The 17,359-nt window shown below is 42.8% G+C and overlaps 1 protein-coding gene across 3 annotated transcripts in view; it reads left to right on the top strand.

Annotated features, from left to right (window-relative positions):
* Nucleotides 1-6,719: 6,719 nt before the first annotated feature.
* Nucleotides 6,720-17,359, top strand: part of LOC134524399 (ephrin type-B receptor 5) — a 75,315-nt gene continuing 64,675 nt past the window's right edge. For 2 of the 3 annotated variants that reach the window (XM_063354432.1, XM_063354449.1), the window contains exon 1: nt 6,913-7,378. The gene's annotated coding sequence lies outside the window, so the exon portion shown is untranslated. Of the gene's footprint in view, nt 6,823-6,912; nt 7,379-17,359 lie in introns of those variants that run through there. The other variant, XM_063354441.1, reaches the window with a different exon arrangement.

The raw sequence follows: 17,359 nt of genomic DNA, 5'->3' as shown, positions 1-17,359 counted from the left end.
TATGATTCTATGATTTCCCACCCCCACACCCTTAGTGTTCAGCAGATTTACTGAACAATGGCATTTCAATAATTTCTGGAGGCATTTTCAAGTTTAGCTTTAGTTTCCCACATAGTTTCTGAAGGATTTTCTTTCTTTTTCCAGCTTTATTTTTGGTGGGAAGAGAACAGTTTCAGCCACAGACTGCAAGAGCAAGGGGTAGTGAAAACCCATCCCTATTATGGGATACTTAGTATTAAAGGCCTCATACTCTGGGGACTGGCATATGTCCATTTTAAGGTACATCAGCTGGGTTGCTGCTAAAAGGGGGGTTCTTGCCTGCCCCTCCCCAAGCTGCACATCCTCTGCCTTACCATCCATCTTCCAGCTCTAGCATTTGTACAGGTCCATAAAGCTTCCTACATGTACTCCAAAATTTTACATATAATTTTCGCTGAATTAGTTTTCAGACAGATCAGTTCCTTAATCCAGGTCACTGCACAAATCTCTGCTGTCAGCACAGAGAAGGTCAGGAGGACATACAGCTCAGGGCAGAGAAAAGAGAGCCTAAGGTTTTCTATCTCAGTAGAGGCTCATATTCTTGTGGAGTTGAAATGTCTGTGGGACAACAGCCGTAAAAGCAGTTCCCATTTTGCACTACGGTGATTTTAAACTGTTTTCTACAAATATGTTGTCACCACCAGGTTCCTGAGCATGCCTGTCTGTGCATGGGAGGTGGAATGAGTGAAGGGAGAAATTAATGTTTCCTCTTGAGATGTTTCCATGTCTTACAAGTAATTAAGCATTCCCTGGGGAACAAACTGGCACGGAGGCTATAGACTGGGACCCAGGAACTGCCAGGCTACAGAATTGTTCTGTCCATGAAACGCTTCTTCTGCCAGCAGCTTTATGTATCTAGCCATTCATTTCCTTCTCTGAATAGCTCCTGAAATAAGTAATCAATAATAAGTGAGTGTTTCATGCTAAACAAAATGAATTGCTTTAACACTTCCCACATTCTTTTTCTATCAGAAAGAGAAGATTTTTATTCCAATCCAAACTAATTTTGTAGTTCTCCTTTCCTATTCATCTTTTCAGCCCAGAGCTAAACTGAATCTGCAGTTATCTATGTAATCCCTTACCATAACCTTGAGCAGGCTCAGAGACCCTGTACTTTGACATAGGGTGGCGCAAGCTGCCCAGTTTGGGAGCCAAAGAGAAACAGTCAGTTGGGAGCTTACATTCTCTTACAGAACCTCAGCTCCCTTCCCTTGCAGCTTCTTGAGAGCGTTTAAAACTTCACTGCTCTGCCTTTCAGCTCCAGTAACTTACGGTCCTTATTTTTCTACTGGGCTTCCAAGAACAAGTTGCATGTTATGGGATCTTTTTAGCGGGGCAATTTTGCTTAAACCCCAGGGCACTTCAGAAATGTAACTTCCCTTCACATCTACTTAACTGTTGATCCATTTTTTCGGCTTGAGCATAAGCATGCAACAGAAAGCAAAGCTTTTTGAAATCTTATGCAGCTTTCCGGGGTCATTCTTCAGATGAGCAACAGTCACCTGAATCTAGCACAGAACTGCTTTAAGTATGGAATACTTCCAAACACTCTTATTGAAGCAGCAAAACACTAGGATAATTGCAGTTTATTTGAGCCCTTCTTCCTTGCAAGTCAAACAAACAATACTGAAAAAAATGCAGTGGTACTTTGTCTATGCTATTCCAACAGGAGTTTGCAGTTCTTGTTCACAAATCCAGCAGAAATTAGAAAGCTCATACTTAGTCAAGAACCAGGGTCACAGCATATCTCCAAAGGAAGTGAGTGAAGTATGAAACATGAATCAACATGGATCAGCAGGTAGAAAAGGCTAGTCCCAGGTACTTGATAGAATACAGAAAAGACAGCAAGAGATACATCTACCTTTATAAGAAATATACCTGTACATTCATAGTTTCTAGGAAGTTCATAAGACTTAAGTAACAACACGCACAACATAAATATACATCTCCCTCACTTAGGGCTGCACATTTCCATTCCTGACCCATGGCTGTATGGCTCATGAATTTTAGTCTTTCCCCCTTTGGCAGCTTCAGAAACCCCGTAGTGTCTCATATCCCAGGAAGCTCCAAATTAATTTATTAGGTCTGAGCATTCAGGTAAAAAGCTAGCAGCCAATATTGAACTTCCCCAGCTGGATTGCAGGTCTACAGAGAAATGACTAAATATACTCAAAGTGCCCAGTCTCAGCATGGAACTAGGCTTGCTGCAGAACCAGTCATGAATTCCCAGGCAGCTATTTCTCCTTTTAAATGTTCCCCAAATCCTGGTCCACAGCATAAATGACTGGTTTTCTTTCCGGGTATTAGCATTACGAACACTAGCACTCAATCTGTGTGATGAGCGTGTCAAAACACTTGGATTGTATAGGCAGACTGCTAGAAAATTGATAGATAAACAGACATTTAGACTGCAGCTCCAGTGAATTGGCACAAGTCTAGCTGTTTCTCCACCTTTGAGAATGTCATGAAAATTTGCAACTGGCCCATGCCAACTGGGGAGAGAGTTTAGGATGTAAAGTATAGAATTACAAGGGTAAATATTAATTAACGTGCATGAGGTGTCTCAGCTGAATTGGGGCAACCTGAATGTGGTTTTACACATGATTCTTACACCCTTTAAACGTTTGGGTACTACATGATTTGACTAATCACTAACACCCACACTAATAATTACTAATCATAGTAAAACTCTGCAAAGCAAATATATTTTTTGCAGCATTCTTGCTGCTTGTCTGTTGTCCAGACGTTCCTGGAGTCAGTCTTGCTAAAATTACTTATCTATGAAGCCAGATGATGCTGGGAGGGTTTCAAAGATTTGGGCTAGGATGGTGGCGTTATCTTGGTTGTCCAAGATATCCTTTATCCTTCATGGAAATGGCAAGCTTCCAAGAAGCAAAGTCCTTATTTCCAGGACCGGGCTGTCCTTTAATTTCTTTTACTTAAGCAGGAACAATGATAACATCTTCATTAAAATTTCACTACCTTCTGACAATACAGTGTATAATGTGAACTAATATATATATATATTTTTATTAACAAAGTTAATACATTGTCATACTATAAAGACTGGTTGATGCAGTAGTTAAGGAAGGGAATTTTCATAACAACTGATACAAATGCTTAATAAAAATAGTCATTAAAAATACAGGTGGGTGCACATTTGGCTAATGTAGATTGTGGTTTTTCCTCTCTTTGGTTTAGATTTATTTCCATTAGAGTTCAGGAAACAATGCTTTAAGCAGAAGTGAGTGATGGCAGAGAAGGAACAAAGCGGAGAACAAGTCTGCTCTGTAAGCAGAAACACACTGCTTATTTCAAGGCAGAACTTAAACCCATACGACGCCTCCTTACTTGTAGAAAATCTAATTATTTGTAATAAAGATTAAAAAGTAAACAAAAAAAGATGCCTGACTCTATACTAATGGCTACCGAGGGCCAGTGTAGAGACTGTGAAGCTGCAGGGACTGGTCTTTCACACTCCACTTGGGGCTGCCCCTCAGTGCTTTTCCACTTCTGAACTTCCCTAAATTGTCTTCAGTTCTCTCTTATTAATTTTCTGTAAGCTTGTCCTCTTTCTATGCGGGGCTTTCTTAGGGAGAAAATACCTTTGTACTTCACCAAACACATCAACAAACAAAATGAGGCCATAACATATGGCATCTGTATGATTATTTTTCAGAAATCTGTGAAGGAAAATGTGCTATTGTAGACTTTTGAAGCGACACATCTGCCCTTGAAAAAAATCTTCTTGAGGATTTTATCCACTGAAAATAGTTCTGCTTCAAAACTGCTTGTCAAACATGTCCTCTCATGTATAAATAGTACCCTTCTTACTCTTTCCTCTGCTTGCTATTCTATTTGCTGTTCCCAGCTCCTCCCTTTCTTCTTCAGATCCCTTTCTTTCCTTGTCTGTCTTTTATAGTTGCTATGTGTATCTTGCTTTCTCTACCTCTGTCTCCCACCTCTCTCACTCTTACCCTCCTTTTTCTCTCTTTTTCCTTTGAAATTCTATTCCCCTCGTGTTAGCCTCACCCCGCCCTTTTATCCTCCTCAGCTATTCTCTCATGGGTGGTTTTTTTTTTTCCTTTGGTCTGTGTGGCCTGCCCTGCACATTCCAACTCTTTTCTCTTCAAGACCTAACATGTTTCACACAGTGAGGAGATTATTTATGAAACGGATTATGCTTTGCTATTCTGACGATTGTTTTAATAACTGCACCTTCTTCTTTTGCTTTAAATATTACGAGATGTGTTTGTGTGTCTGGGTATTTGCAACTCACTATTGTGTAGAATTCTGTCTCTATAAAATGAATGTCTATGTAAGTTGGAGCACATGATTGTCTGCTTCAGTGGTCTCCAAACTTTTTTGATCACACACCCCTCTTGGTAAAAGACTTTAGTATACACCCCCCATATACATATATTTACTTATTTATAAATTATATAAATGTACAACAGAAGTTCTAATATTATCTTCCTGCACCATAGTGGGTCTTCTCGCACACTCCTTGGGATGCATGCACCCCACTTTGGAGACCGCTGATGTATATCTTGCAGCCACACTGTTGCATAAATTATGCTGGGTTAGTCACATTAAGATTGACCTGAGAATCGGATCCATCCGTGGTAGTTTGGGATGGAGAGCTTTTGTTTCTCTGTTTCTGTCATGTCTGGGCTGTGATTGTTTGCATTTTGAGGGCTGAGTTTTTCTGGTGTGATGTGATAATCTGCCTAGTAGAGGAAGGTTTCAGAAACTGGAAAAGTTTTTCAAGATATAAATGCACACATTGCAAAATGCTGCAGCATTGAAGAAAGAACATTTAAACACTGCCTTAAAATTAATCCCTAGTGAAGGTCTGACTGTTGTCTTGTCTTCCACCAAGTGAGAGTTTAAAGAGGGTTTGGATGTTGCATGTGCATGTGTGCCTCCCTGTAGCACAGGAACTTTTCCCGAACTTCCCTATTCAGAGTAGCAGCTCACTCATGCTTGGCTTTCATTCCACAAGAAGGAGGAGAAGGAGGAGGAGGAGGTTTTGGGGGGAATATTTCATTACCATAAAGGGGAGGAAGTGTTTCTGCAGCTATTGAACAAAGCAGCTAGTTAACCTCTTTCCCGACCCCGCTGCAATGGTACAGTCCCACCGCTCCTTTCTAGGGGCCAGATGCTCCTCGTAGTACTAAAACGAGGAAGAAAGGAAAACATATGTGCAAAAACGTACTACCGAACTGAGTAAGGACGAGATTCCAAGAGGAGCTGAGTATCTGCAATTTCTCCCGAAGTCAATTTCTTTTAGTCTTTTAGAATCCGGTCGGGGAAAGGTGGTGGTGGGGGGGAGTTGGAAGGAAAGAGGTCTGTTGTAATTGGTGTCTAGAACCCCCACAGAGAGGATTAAGAAAGAAACTATGCTGTCTGGGAAGAGGTAGGTATTTGTGTTATTCTGCATTTATACAGAACTACTAAAAAAGGCTGTGCTCTGTGGAAACTATCCCTAGCTTTTTAAACGCTGGGATGTGGCACTATCTGCTAATAGTACTTCTTTTAAGCAGAAGTTTATACATTTTACCATGCAGTGGGGTGTCATATGTGCATTTGTGCTTTTGTATGTCTAACAGTGCTTTACATTGAAGGGAATCATGGTCACTTGATATTGTATGTAACGTGAAGCTCATACTTCAAACCAGAAGAAGTTACTTTGGCAGCAGAAGCCCCAGATTCTGCTCTGTGTTATCACAAGTATTGGTGAATTGTAAGCCACTGAGTTTTGATGTATTTTCCATTTGGTCCTAATGGGCACTCTCTGCTTGCACTGTAGCCGACAGTACCTCATTTTCTGCCACTTGTCTGTGTAACTCACTGAACAGTAGGTACAATCAGAGGGTTATGCAGCATGCCTCATCCTCATCCTGAATCCTCCATATTCAGCCCAGTGACATTTGCAGATTGACTCTTGTTCTTACACTAGCAGGAGATGGGAGTGACCCAGAAAGATGCTCCCATTCCTTTGTTTCTACATTGGAAGCTGAGGTTGCCCTTTGGGAGAACTGAGGAGTGCCGGTTGATCCCGCCACACCATTTCTGGTTGAGTTGAGCTTTGTTGGTACCTAGAATCAAGGAAGCACCTAGCCTCTGTGACATTTAATTGCGAGCGTTTGGAAGTGGACCGCGAGCAAGCGCATGTGTGCCAACTTCAAGCTTGGCTGCCACAAAACAACAGCAGACGCCGTACAGCCACATGGATTTCAACCATGTCAAGAGAGACTGACCAAGGCTGTGAGTCCTGTCCTGCCGCACTTGTAGCTGGTGGCACAAACCTAGAAGGGGGGCAGGCACGCCTTGCGGCCACGCTCGGGCACCCCCACCGAAAGCCTGGCCGCAGCACGCCGGCGGGGCGGAGGAGGCGCAGGCCAGGCCAGGGGAAGGGAAGACCCACTCGGAAAATCCCCCCCTCTGGCTGAAAAGACGCCGGGGCGGGGGGAAGCGGGAGGGAGCCTGGGCAGCAAAGACTTGAACGGAGGACGGAACTCGGTGCCCGCCCAGCGGAGCCGCTGCGAGAGGAGGGCGGCTCCGTTCCCCGCTCCATCCCCTGCGAGCCGCGGCTGCGGCGGCCGGCGGAGGGGCGTCCGCGGCGGCGGGGGACGAAGGAGCCCCGGCGGAGGGGGGGGGAGGGAGAGGATGGTGACCGCCGGGGAAGCGACAGGAGTGGCTGCCTCGGCCTGTGGGATCTGGCAGTACCCCCAGCCCCCCATTTGCTGCGCCAGGCTGGGCCTCTGCAAAGGAAAGCAGGTCGGGAGGGGGGGAACGGGCTAGAGAGAGGAGGAGGAGGAGGGGCACGGCGAGGAGGGGAGGGAGGAGAGAGAGAAAGCGGGCGAGCGAGAAGAGCCCGGAGAAAGGGAAAAGGCAGATCCTTGGAAGCGGGGGGAAGAGAGACTCCTGTAGGAAGAGGGATCCTGGGCGGGGAGAGGAGAGAAGGAAAAAAAAAAACAAACAAAAAAAAACAACAAAAAAACCCAACAAACCCGTTCCCAGAGAAGGGCCTGGAGAGGAGCGCAAGGATCGGAACTACTCGCAAGCATCCGAGTTGTAGAAGGCATCGACCGAGGGCCAAAGGGCTGTGCCCGGGGCCGGGGGACAAAGCGGCAGTGGGTGCAGAGCGAGAGGGACGACGTGGCGCTAAGCCCGTCAAGATGGTGTAGCTCGCACGGTGGAAATGGTCTTTGTCCAACTTTTCTGATGCCGGGAGGCCGGTCGGCACGGCTCTGAGCGGGAAGGAAGGGCTCCTGCGAAAACTGCTTGAGTAATGCTGGGAAGTGAAAGGGGTGTTGCTGGAGTCCTGCAAAAGGTATTGTGGCGGCGAGCGGTCCGGCGGGGAAGGGCATTGTGAGCCTGGCCGAAGAGATCTGAGGAAGGAGAGCCGTGGTCGGCGGAGATCCTCGGGTCTCCGCCCTCCGTGGCGGGGTGAGACGGAACAGACGAGTGCTACTTCTGAAAGGGATTACAACTCCTAAGGTTGTGGGGGTTCCTGTGCTCCTTCCCTGGTGTCTGCTGTTTAAAGGCCGTTTTGCAGGGACCCGGAGCGCCCATCAAAGACCCTCCCCCAAGCGCTCCTCGGCTGTCAGGTGCCGCGTGTGGGCAAGGAGAGAAAAAGCCTTTTGAAATCGGGTCACGGTTTCTCTGCTCACGGAAATTACTATCAAAACCAGTATCCTCCACACATGCGTGGCGTGCTCGGTCTGCTCCTGTCCGTGTTTTTTCTCTCTCTGTAGCTCCGTGAAGAGCCGTGGTTAAATGCTGCTTTTGAAGTCTCTGAAGCAGGAAGGCAGGGGTAGATGTATGCTGGTGTAGGTTCCCAATCCTCGTGGAACAATACAAGGAAGGCTTTGTGGCCTTCTCTGTGGGCCTTCTCTGTTTAATGCTTTTGTGGGGGACAGATGGCTGTATAAGTGCTTGTTGCAGAGAAAAGCCACGTTAACCTATTTTTCAAGGAGATGATGCAAGTTACTACTACTCATGCTAAATAAATCTGTGAATGTGGGAGGGGCCGTTGTGATGGGTAATTTTAAATTTGGCTTTCGTGGATCCACTGAGATGATTTCACTTACTCCGAAGTTTCTCTTGCTATTGCCACAGTCATTCAGTTGGGGAGAAGCGTGAATATCACCTGCCTCCCCCACAAGTTCTAGAAATAATAGAGTAAAGATGGGGAAGCAAATCTTCCAAGAGGCATCCTTCTTTAGCAGTGATACCAAGTCATGCAGATTGATGAGGAAGGAAAGTGAGAGGGCAAATGGAAACAACAAAGTCAAGACAGTGGGAAGAGTAGCTGCCACCAGACACATCTGCTACAGAGACCGATCTGCAGCCTCAGCTGGGATGAACAAGGGAGGCTCCCTTCCGTGTTATGTAGGTTATAATCAGAAATGTGGAAACTGGATGTGGGTGCACCTCTCGTTTAGTCATAGCTGATCCACCTGCCCCAAGCCACTAATACAAGATTTAGCGACTATTTTTAGGTTTGTCTTCATTCCCAGTTTGAAATAATTCCAGTGTTGAGGTCCCTGTGGGAGCAGGAAAGAAAAAGATAATCCACAGTCTAATCATCCTTTTTCTTTGATGTTACCCGATCTCTGTGCTAAAAAAAAAAAATAATCTGTTTTTCTCTAGAAGTTCATTCCCTAAATTCAACACCTTGCACCACTTCAGTTTATTGTGCTAGTGTTTTGGCAAGCCTCAGATAACTGCACGTAATTGCATCCTTTCCTTTTCTGCCTTTTGCATGTATGTCCTCTTAGCCAACTTACAGGTGTAGTTTTTAATTCCTTGACATGTATGTGTGTGCCCGTCTAGCCACTAAATGTTTTTACTTGTCTTCTGAATTCTCTCCTACTTGACTTTCTTGCACTGAGCTGCACAGAATTGTTTCTATGGCCATGTGTTTTGATACTTGGAAATACCATTACTTTGGGGTATTGGAGTTTGTATGAAGCAGGATTATATCCTCTTCCAATCACTGAAACCTTGCAGAAAGGCATGTTGTCTTTGTTCTGAGGTTCTCAGCTCTTCCAAGCTGGTATCTGTGGCAAGAACAGCTTGGGTTATAGAGGCTGGTTTTGGCAGGGGTTGAGGGAGAGATTTCTCCTCTCTTTTTCTCTTGCTCAGGGCTGCTATTGTATTGTAATCGCCTTCTGTATTTGACTTGCAGGCTGACCAATGACACAGTGTAAATGTGTTTTGAGGGAAAGGCAGCTGGTGGCTCCAAGGAGGCAGCTGCGTATTCTCCAGCATGCTCCCATAGGCTGCCAGCAGATGTGTCTCACAAGAGAGCCAATCCCTCAATCCATTGGGAATTGTCGTCTTTATGCCTATACAAATTCACTGGGTACATTCCTCTTTGTGCCCAGGTGCAGATGTCTTCTTCTCCCCTTTGATACTGCATGTGCCATATGCAGAGAGTCATGTAAGAGATCACTATAGTTTCTCACCCCTTACCTTGTGTGCCTACATTAACATAGAGTTGCTCTGTGGTCAACTCTTCTTCCCTGGATACCTGCACTGTTACGAGATTTATGCATACTTTTCCTCTGGCTTCAGGAATGCTTCCCTCTATAGGTCTGCTCCCCTTAAAACCTGTTTTTCCTTGTTATCCATGCATTATTCGTCAGCAGCCTCTGTGCAGAAGGTTCTCCTGAAGTCCCTACAGATGAGTGCAAATTTAGAGCACATTTAGGGTTGCATAGTTTATTTTTATTTCTCATTTTTGTGGCCATGTTGCGTATGTTTACTGCACACACAAACAATATAAGATGGAAGAAGTAGAAACTGGTATGTATGATCAAGCTAGATCTTTATAGTGTGGTTTAGCCACCAAAAAAGATGGTGATATTACCCAAAAAGGGCACTATTGTGAAAAAGGATTTCTTAAGAATATACAGATTGGCTGTTCTGGGTCATAAACATATAATGATTTTTTTTTCAAAAAGCTAAGACTCATTTCTATGAAGAGAAAAGTTGATTAAAGCTTCAGGAGGAAACTTATAAGGCTCCTATAATTTTGTCATTATTTTCTCTTATGTTTTCTCTTAAACCTGTTTTAATGTTATATTACTATCTTATCGTACTGTTTAAAAAAAAAAAAGGAAAATTTGTATTTTGTTAGGAAGTTTTCCATCATCTTACAGCAATATAGTTAACGTCCTTTTCCCAGCTACTGACTCCACAAATTCAGCAGTCTTCCAACTCTTTGCAACCTTATCATTTAGCTTTTGCCTGTTAAGTCTTGGGCTGGACATCCCTCATCTCTCCCTATTTGCTCTCTTTGGCTACCATGCAGTGTCATGGACTTCGGGGGGGGGGGGTGCACAGGTATAATTTATGTGGATTTTGTAAATAATTCTGTAGATATTGTGCAGCAGCAAACTAGCTCTCTGTCTTGAGTGATGCCAACTGTGCATCTGTCTGTGTTAATAGACCCCTAAAAGGATAAAAACTCCTTAATTACTCATATCAGCCACGGTACTTTTGACATGTGAGCAGCAAATCTGCTGAGTAAGAAAATGCCATTTCATGTTGTCGCTCTTCTCGCATTTGATTCATACAATGAGCTTTAAACTTAACAATGAGAAGAACGACATTAGTACTTTCTTCCTAGAAGCATGTGTTGTGCTTTCAAGAAATATTCCCCTGCTACCAGGAATAGTATTTTATTTAAAGTGTACTATTAATACATGTGGTGTCTAAAAAAAAAAAAAAAGTGTGTACTTTATGGAGGTACTGGCACAATGTTTTTACGGAAGACACTGTCTTGCCTCTTAAAAAGTCACCATGGAGCAGGCTGATGCTCCTGTCGTGGAGGTGCTACTTGAAGTTCTTTCTTGACACCACTTCTGATAAAAGAAGCAGCTTTGGAAGTCAAGCTCTTCTAGTCACTGGTTTCAATTTTCCATGCCTCCAGAGGCCCCTGTGCTTTCTGCTACTCAGGACTTGCTTGTCAAGAAAATTTTTGTTCAAATGTTTCACATGCGCATACCCCCTCCCATATGCATCCATATATGCACATGCCCATGTATGCACACGACAACAGTTAAGACAGGAGAAAAAAAGTGCTACCTTGGGAGTAGAGAAGATGCTGGATACTATGAGAACACAGCTTATCCAGTCTGAAAACTATAGTCTTACATATGAAGGCTGTATCCTTAAGGTCTTGGTTCACCTTAGGATGGAAATTCTTGCCAGCCCAGACCTGTATATTGAAACATACATGACTTCATTTTCAGACAGGCTTTTTCTTTTTTTTTCCTCCCCAAGCTTGCCAAGTAAATGATTCCTCTGCTGATTCTGCAATTTCCAAGTGCAGTTTTTTTCTTGGTGCCATGTCTCTGGAAAATATCCAATGTGTTTAAGTCATGTAATTAAACTCTAGAAGCTAGAGACTGAGGACTACTGACTCCTTATAACTTATTTCTGGTTTAGCATACTGACGTTCCTCCAAGTTACTGTAAAGCTTTCAAAGCTCCCTAAATGACCTGATCTCTCTCCCACTTACTGTAAGACACTCACATGATACGAATCTAGTTGGCCCAGCTGACCACTTCAGAGGCAGTGTGTAGAATACAGACGCCTATGTGGAAGCCTTTAGCATCAGGCTTACCACAGGTTGTTTCAGATCTTGAGGATGTCTGCAAATAGAAGCAGGATTCCTTGGCAGAACACTCTTATCTTCCTAACTATTCTTTATGAAGAGGGTGGGATGTCACAAGAGGGATATTGTTGTGGAGATTTCTGTGCAGGTTTTGAATAATTTCAAATTGGAAATTCACATTGGACTGTTTATAAAACTGTTTGAATTTCCAAATGCTAAGTTTCGCTCATGGCTAGGATCAATTTGATTCCAGTAAGCAGAATCTGAAATGCTTTCTGCACAAGGAAGATGTTTGAAATTATTCCTTGGTTTTGAGCCAGGAAGAAGCTGCTGGAAGCACAGCTGGATTGGGATGCTTGCCTGTAGTTGTCTCCCAGATGGTCCCTTCCCTTGCTAATGTCAGTAGGCTTTGAGCTGGTGCCAGCAGCAATGGGAATGCAAATATGTACTGGCATTTTCACTTTTCAGTGGGTTTGCTAATCCCGTTTGGAGCATGTGTTGTTCATAAAGGGGCCACCATATCAGCAGTTATCACTGCCACCATTATGGTATCAGGAATGGAATAGTCCTTCTGAGGAATGTTCATTTAATTACTAGCGCAGAGAGGATCTTAGTGGCCTTCCCTTCCTCCAGTATGTAAGCATGGTAGAAATCGGTAAAGGTGCAGTACTACATGATTTGAGAACAAATTGTGCTGATGTGAGTATAAATTGGCGGTCTGTTAAAATCTTGCAGATAGATAGAGGCTTGACAGAGGGAATTTTCTGTAGTTTGCATGTGTCTTGGTGTTGTGTTCTGCCGGGACACGTATGTGGAGTCAGATGCTGAAGAGTAATTAGTTTTCGTTTGGAGCCTTACTGTAGCACCTTTTTGCTCAGGGCCCCAGGCAGGGCACTGGAAAGACATTTGGTGAAATAACGTAATGGGAATGATGTATGACTTGTGTTCCTTGTTTCAGTCAAAAGTCCTTCTAACTCTGACTGGAAGAATCGTGTTGACTATTGCTTGTTTCTCATGGATAATTTTACCTATCTTGAATTCGAAGTGGTTCTGGATGGTGTCAGAGAGCTGCAGGTTCCTGCAACTAAGGAAATCACATTAGTGGCTAGATCCTTGTTACCTGAAGAGAATAGCTTAAAAAAATGTTTACTAAATCGATTCTTTTGATTCTGTCTAATGAATTGCCCCCAAAAGTGTGTGTGCAGTGGCAGGGTGTAAAGAAAACAAATCTGTCTTTGGAAACAGAGTAAAAATAAAAATGTTCAATTATTTTAAAGAACTAAGCTAGTGGAAGTTTTACTCTCTCTGGTAAAATAACACTTACTGGACAACTCTAATAGAAAGGATCAGAATAGGCTTGTGGAGTTGTTGTACCTGTCTTGCTTCTCTTGACTGATAGTCTGTACCAGCCCACAGTGTCTAACAGTGTTGCAAAGAGCTGTGTAAACAGAAATCAGAGTGGGAACGGGGAACGTGCATTAAAACCTCAGAAAGTTATTTTAAAATTAGTTTTTAGATGATTCTTTTGAAAAAGGCTTTGCTTCCCTGTCCCCACCCCCTACTCCCCCCCCCCCCCCCCCCCCAGATCATAGCAGATCAGCCCAGTGTTTTCTACTGTGTTTTCTCGGGGGTCTCCAAACCTGTGGTGTTGAAATTGGACAATCCCTGAATGTATGACACTAATGCAAATGGGCTATTTGTATTTGACTGTGTGAACTTCTCTGCCATGGCACTGATGAACTGGAAGCTCATTGAAGAGCGACAGAAGTGATTAGGACACTGTAGGGAATTTTTGACATGCTATTAGAAAGAATTATCTTAATAATGACTGAAAAAGCGTTGCTCTGGAGTATTTATAGTACCCAGGAGACTTATCGACAGGATCCTAGGAAATGTGGCTAAAGTAAAAAGCCTGGCTCAACTTGCCCAGAACAGATGATTTCAGGTTCAGTATTAAGACATATTTTCTTCCAGAAGGGTCTAAGTAGAGTGTAGGAAGTTGTGGAACAGCAATAGCAATAGGAAGCCCTATTGCTTATGTCATTTAAAAATATAACTAGGAAGTCCTAAAGGAATATACAGACAAAAATCCTCCAGTTGACTGAAAACTGTAGGCCAGATGCCCAGCCCGCTCTCTTAGTTTCGATTATTACAGTTTCACCAGCAACTGAGGGAGGGACTATTTTCCCAACAGAAAATGCATCTTGGATCTGCTGCGTTACAACCAAGACTGATTGGTATCCAAGGAAGGGAAGTGGTGTGTTGTACTTGCTCCATTTTAGGTGTAGTCCTTTGGTTTTGAGGTTGGACGTGGCTGTGGAAGAGCAGGGAGCCCCACCATCCACACTGAGATATAAATACGCCTTTGAGACACAGAGGAGGCAGGATGAGCTCTGAGATTTATATGTTATTGCTTTCACCTCTGGCACGAAAAATAATACAAACATGCATTAGAAAGAGATGCTATGAGCCTGAAATATCTTTCTACTGTAACCCGCTTGGCCTTCCCTTTTCCTCTTAAGACTTTTTCTGTTCTGCTGACGTATTAGTGGCACATAATGTTCCTATTTCCTGAGGGTGGGAACAACAAACTGGAAATGTAGGATGGAGGAGGAGGGAAGGAGCCGGGAATGGAAATGGCTGCTCTGCAGGCTCTGCCAGTGGCAAGTTCAAATTTTTGGTGGGGCTCCCTAACCTGCTTTCATTACACGTGGGCTCCCCATGATGCTTCACTGAACTCAGCTAATTGTTTCACCCAGTCATTCCCTTCCAGGTCATCTCTCTCTTTGTTGTAGCCTTGATGTCACTTCTTTTCTTCAAGCTGCCATTTCTGCCTCATTGCTCTCTCAGCTGTCTCTTAGACAAGAGCCAATTTTGGGCAACCTGATTCCCAAAATCAAAGTGAGAGCCTGGTCTAAGCCTTGGACCAGCATGAATCATTAATATTGTCCTTTAAATAAATATCTATTGACAAAAGGTAAAAGAAAATCAGTGTTAAAGACCAAGTCAGATATTTCTGAAGTTGAATGGGACCCTTATATTGTGTGTTCTCGTTGCTCAGTTCAGTTATTTTAACAATGAGACCAATGTACTATGAGAGAAGGATACTGAATCATAGAATAATTTGGGTTGGAAGGGACCTTTAAATGTCATCTAGTCCAACAACCCCTGCAGTAAGCAGGGACACCTTCAACTAGATCAGGTTGCTCAAGAGTCCCGACCAACCTGACCTTGAATGGTTCCAGGGATGGGGCACCTACCATCTCCCTGGGCAACCTGTTCCAGTGTTTCACCACCCTCATTGTAAAAATGAATGAAGATTATGGATTTGGAGACTGGAATTGAAGAGAGCAGAACTGGGGAAATCATCTAGTTTCTTAAAGTTTTCCCAGAATAAGTTCTAGGTTTCATAGTTCCTGTGCGTGTGTTCTTACAGTGCCTTGAGAGATTGCTGCGGATGTAGCTCCCTAGTTGCTTGTTACTGCACAATGCAGTGACACCTCCTGCAAAAGTGGTTATAGACAGACTATAGTTAGTGTGGATGTGGAGTTCTGTGGAGTATGATCAGTGCCGTGCAGGATTATTTTGTACTGGTTTAGTGCCTAATGGGAGCATGAGGCTCAAACTAATGGTGGATCAGACAGAATTCCCATCTAGGCAAACAGTGGTGCTATAAGGATGAAAACTGTGTGGTAGAAGTCTTCACTGAGCCATTTTCTCTCTCCCTCATGGCTTCCTACTTTTGTGCATGTATTTCCACATCAAACGCTCTAATTTGCATGCTGGAGCTAAAGCTTGTGTATTGTATAGCCTGTTTGTGTAGTCAGCAAAATGTAAGGTAATCAGCTTGACTGAAGATAATTTCTTATTCCCACTTCCATTGAGGGAGTATTTTATGTTACAGGCCTCTGTTATGGCAACCTTATGAACTGGCAAACTGATATTTGCAATAAGTGTGGAGGTATAATTGGATGGAAGCTAGCTGGTAATCAATTGCATGGAGTGAGGCTGGGAGAGGAGGTTTGGACAGCAAGATCAGGGCAATTAGCAAATCAGTAAAGTGATTATGCTTCAGTGCTTTTTTGTCTTGTTGTTTTACAAAGAAGCATTTTTTCCTTGCTTCTCTTAACAGGAATAAAAACACTGACGATAAATAATGCTAATAATTAAATAGTTTTAAAAATGTAAGTAGGCTTTATCTGCAAATACAATTTGCCAGCAATTTGAGAACCAAGCTCTATGACAGCCCAAGGCTGTGAAACTGATTAAAATGGAAAAAAGTAGTTATAATTAACCCTTAAATCATGAAGCACATTCTCTGAAAACCCAAGTAGCCTCCTTGAAGCCAGAAAGAAGGCTAATAACAAGAGTGAGCAGCACTTAAATGAAGATGTTGTAATATTATTAGTTCTTTCTGTAGTCTGTTTTGAAATGCCAGTTTCTCTCATGGAATGAAAGGCAATTTCAAAATGCAGGGAATTCCCATAGAAGATGAACATTATCTTTTAACCAACTGTCAGTTCTGCCACTGTCTCCTAATGGAGACAGCGTAAGTTTAGACACTGTGAATATGAATAGCACGCATTTTCTGCTTATGCTAAGTGTTCCTTACAGTAAAACCCTCAAAAAGTCAAAAGCAAAATTGGAGATGAAGACAGTTAATTATATTGTTACAAAAAATGAACATTCTTTACCACAGCTGAAAAAAATCTTAGTCCTCACTAAAAGGCTTTGCAAGCTTTTGTCCACAAAGAGCAGTTTAAGAAAAGTATTCTCAGTTTGTTTTTTGCCCTCCATTGTATGTTTTGAGTGTTTGTGCATAGGTCTTGGTTCCTATATTTCTAGACATGCCATGTTAGGCTACATCCTTAGTTTAAAATGGGAAACAGCGTTAGTATGAAATATCCCCCTTCTTAGGCTTATCTATTTATTATTTTGTAAGCCACTCTCAGTTTTCCCCCAACCCAACACTTCAGGCCCTTGATTTCTTTTCCAGCATCCTGACAGTGCCTTTAAGGCCCTTTTGCAGCTCTGTGCTTGGTTTGTCTATGCAGATTTGCAGATGCGCTCACAGACTTGGTCAGCAAATGTCAAGGTTATTTGTCTGATTTGTGGCGTTGCTTGTCTGACCATTGCTAACACTGTGCTTGGCCTCTTTATCATTTTCCATCCATCAGCAATCTGAACTCGGTATATAATAAAACTTTAACTTCAGATTAAAAAGAAGCAAGGTGAGCATTGCTGAGTAGATGAGAACATGATTTTAGGGACATAATCTTTACGTCATACATCTTTTGTTTAAATACTATTTCTGAAAAAGTCTTATTTCCCTTCCCTTTTTTAATGACAAAATAGTATGCATCTTTTTCCTTGTATTTTCAAACTTGTTCTGTCATAAAATTACTGTGAAATTTGAAGCATTTACTTAAATTTAGCTGTTGCCAGTTGTACTGGAAAAGGAACTGTCAATTGTCAAAGAATTCTTACTGCCTCAGAATTTGTTCACCTAGAAGTTAATAATATGGCCATCTTCAGGGATACTGAAGTCGAATCCCCTAAACATAACATTCTGTGCTTAGAATTTTGGAAATACAACCTTTTACACAGGGAGGTGTAAATTACCTATTTTTTTCCTCTCTGAAGCCTTATGTCTTCATTTTGTACAGGTAAAAGTATGCTTGTTAA

The sequence above is a fragment of the Chroicocephalus ridibundus genome, chromosome 1 (genome assembly GCF_963924245.1).
Source record: "Chroicocephalus ridibundus chromosome 1, bChrRid1.1, whole genome shotgun sequence".
NCBI lineage: Eukaryota > Metazoa > Chordata > Aves > Charadriiformes > Laridae > Chroicocephalus > Chroicocephalus ridibundus.
This window is presented reverse-complemented; position numbering and strand designations above follow the sequence as displayed.